Raw genomic sequence first — 3,510 nt, 5'->3', positions numbered from 1 at the left:
TCCGCCCTGAAAGAGGTGAACTCAGCTCGGTAGCAGTGATGTCGGCTCGCATGGCTGCTACGTCATTTTAAAATCCTCAAATAGTTCGATCGATCAAATCCGAACTTGGATCGATCGAACTATTTGCTCTCCCAACTATTTTTTTTTTTTGAAATAATCAAAGGAAATTAAATTAATGAGATGCAAATTTCAATCGATCGAAGAAAGATTTCGATCGATCGAAGAGGAAAAAGAATGTACAAGTTTAAGGGCTCAAGAGTTGACACGTGTTGGAACCTTGGATCGATCGAACTTGGAATTCGATCGATCGAGCATGAAAAATTTTGAAAAGTCCTAAGAGCATACATTTTTGAAAAATGGATGAGGCCTGAAAATTTTTCTAAGTGTTGGGACTCATGATCGATCGAACCACATGTTTGATCGATTGAAAGGTAGTTCGATCGATCGAAATGGTTTACGACCGATCGAAATTTTGAAAATTTGGAGATCCCGAGAGCATGCATTTTGGAATTTGGATGCAGGTCCAAAATTTTTCTAAGTGTTGGGTGCAAAATGAGAGCTGGATCGATCGAGTCCATAGTTGGATCCATCGAACCAATTTTCGATCGATCGAACCAAAACTTGGATCGATCGAAATTATGCCTAAATGCTCAAAATGACTTGAATGCTCATGCAATCCCTTACTCAGTTCCTTCCAATGTATATGAACCACAAAAACAGTATCTAGACTTCGCAAGAATCAAAATGCAAGATAGAAATGAGGGAGGAATAGGGTTTTGACAACCTACGAATTTCGGTGCTAGTCTTTAACGTCTCTAGCAAGACCTAGGGTTCTTTTAACCCTGATCAAAGATCTTGCAATGCATCCCCTCCTTTTTGGGATGAGAGATGTTTTGAGTCACTCCTAACAAATGGTTCTTGGAAGAACTTGTTGGGGTAAACTCAAAAGACGTCTTGAGTTCCTTGTCAAAAATTTCCTTGGGCTTCCACGCCCTTTCACAACAAGAGTTCGAAATCACTTTTCTTGCATGCAATGCTGAAGATGAAGATGAAGGCTTTGAAACATTGTTCATACACAAAAGCTCATTCCTTTCACAAGCAAGATCATGACATTCCTCTACCACATTAACCTCTGCCTCATATTTGTCAAATGGATTGGGTGTGGGGTTAAAGATGTTCAACTTCACTCTCATGTGCCCAAAAGAAATCTTCATTATCCCCGTCCTACAATTTATGTTGGCATTTGAGGTTGCCAAGAAAGGACAGCCAAGGATAACCAGAATTTGGTTCTTTGGATTGGGCACCGGTTTCGTGTCAATGACGACAAAGTCAACCGGGAAGAAGAACTTATCAATCTTAATCAACACATCCTCAATTATCCCCCTAGGCTTCTTAATGGATCGGTCGGCAAGTTGTAAGACCACCGACATCGGTTTCAATTCACTTAGGCCCAATTTGACATAAACCGAATAGGGAAGAAGGTTAACACTAGCCCCTAAGTCAAGAAGTGCCCGGTTGATGACATGTTCACCAACGACACAAGATGTTGTAGGTGCACCGGGGTCCTTAAACTTTGGCAAAGTGTTGTGTTGTAGAATGGAACTCACTTGTTCGGTTAAGACCACTTTCTCTGATGTTTGGCTCTTGTTCTTCCGCTTTTGGGTGCATAAGTCCTTTAAGAATTTGGCATAAGCCGGAATTTGCTTAATTGCATCTAAAAGTGGAAGATTGACTGTGACTTGCCTAAACATATCCATTATCTCATTGTTCTTGGTCTTTTGCCTTTCTTTTGAAATGGACCCTTTCAAGTCGTCCGGAAATGGAGCTTTTTCAAAAACTCTTTCAGCGTTTTCTTTCAAAGAATTTTCAGCATTGGACTTGTTCAATTCATTGGATTTCAAATCACTTTTCAAAGAAGAATCATGAATAATATTTTTCAAAGAACTTTTCTCAAACACATTTTTCAACACTGTTTTCAATGAATCTCTTTGGAAATCATCTTTCAACTCACAATTTGAGGGCTTCTCATTCTCAAGATCATGCACATGCAATGAAGGAGGAATAGTGTGTGGAACGGGATGGGTGACAACTTGAGGTTGTACCGGTTCACTCTCTTCATTAGGCATTCTAACTTGATTGTCTACTACCCTACCACTTCTCAAGGTTGTTACCGCATTGACATGCTCAACATTATGCCCTTCCAATGAGGATTTGGTTTCTACAACACATTGTTGTTTGATTGGGGCATTCATGTGCATCTTTCCCTTCTCTCTAGCATTAAGTGTTTCAGCTATTTGCCCTACTTGGGTTTCTAGCTTGGCAATTGATTGAGAATGAGAATGCAACAATTGAGTATTTGCTTCTAGAGTGCCCAAAGCATTTAAAACCTTTTCCTCAAAAGCGGAACCTTTAGAATTTCCTTGAGAATATGATTGGTTAGGAAAATGAAAATTAACAAATTGATTTCCTTGTGAGTTATATGGTCTTGAACCTTGGGATCCTTGGTTTTGAAGTGGAGGTGGAATGTATTTCCCTTGAAAACCGCCTTGGGAAGAGTTTGAGCCCTCCCCTTGGTTTTTCCAAGAAAAAATAGGATGATTCCTCCAACCGGGATTGTAATGGTTACCATAAGGATTGTTCCCTTAGTTCACAAATGTTGCATTAACTTGCTCAATGGGTTCATTTTGAATTTGTCCATGAGGACAATTAGAAGTAGAATGAAGAACACTAGAACAAGTCATACATGATTCATTTTGAGCTCTAGGAGAATGGTTAGGAAAGGAAGACACTTGATTCGCCAAGTTTTGATTGATCAATTGATCAAACTTTTGAGATAAAGACTTCATCTCGGCGGTTATATCATTTGAGTGGTCAACTTGATGCAAAGGCAACACTCTTCCTACCTTGAGAATTTCTACCATTCCTAGATGACAATGTTCTATGCAAAGAGTTTTCACTCATGCTCTCATAAAGATGCCACACGTCTTCCTCTTACCGGTCTATATAAGAACCTCCCATTGAAGCATCAACCATGCCTTTATAATTGTCCGATAAGCTTTCAAAGAAGAATTGGACCAATTGCCATTTAGGCATGTCAGGGTGAGGACACTTCCTAAGCAATTCATTGAAGCGTTCCCATGCCTCATGGAAAGTTTCTCCATCCCCATGTGTGAATTCTCTAATGGCGGTTCTCATAGCATTGGTCTTAGAAACCGGATAGTACTTTTTCAAAAATTCTTGTTGCATTTCTGCCCAAGAAGTTATAGAAAAAGGCCTAAGGTTGTTAAACCAATACTTCGCCTTATCTTTAAGGGTGAATGGAAAAAGTTTCAGCCTTAAAACTTCTTCCGGCATGTCCGTGTATCGAACGGTAGAACAAACTTCAAGAAACTCATCCAAATGCTTGTAAGGTTCTTCACTAGGAAGTCCATGAAAGTTAGGTAGCATTTGGATAGTTTGTGCTTTAATCTCATAATGGTGTGCTCTAAATGGTGGCAATTGAATGCATGT

At 39.6% G+C, this 3,510-nt stretch overlaps 1 non-coding gene across 1 annotated transcript; it reads left to right on the top strand.

Annotated features, from left to right (window-relative positions):
* Window positions 1-3,091: 3,091 nt before the first annotated feature.
* On the top strand, window positions 3,092-3,200 carry LOC132287483 (small nucleolar RNA R71). Its single transcript, XR_009473036.1, has one exon. It is a non-coding gene; the product is annotated as a small nucleolar RNA R71 (small nucleolar RNA).
* Window positions 3,201-3,510: the final 310 nt, after the last annotated feature.

Source organism: Cornus florida, unplaced genomic scaffold, assembly GCF_030987335.1.
Source record: "Cornus florida cultivar Cherokee Brave unplaced genomic scaffold, ASM3098733v1 CherokeeBrave_3.0.0_Hap2_Chr11, whole genome shotgun sequence".
NCBI classification, from domain to species: Eukaryota; Viridiplantae; Streptophyta; class Magnoliopsida; order Cornales; family Cornaceae; genus Cornus; species Cornus florida.
Note: the sequence above shows the minus strand (reverse complement) of the source record. Positions and strands in the feature narration are given on the sequence as shown.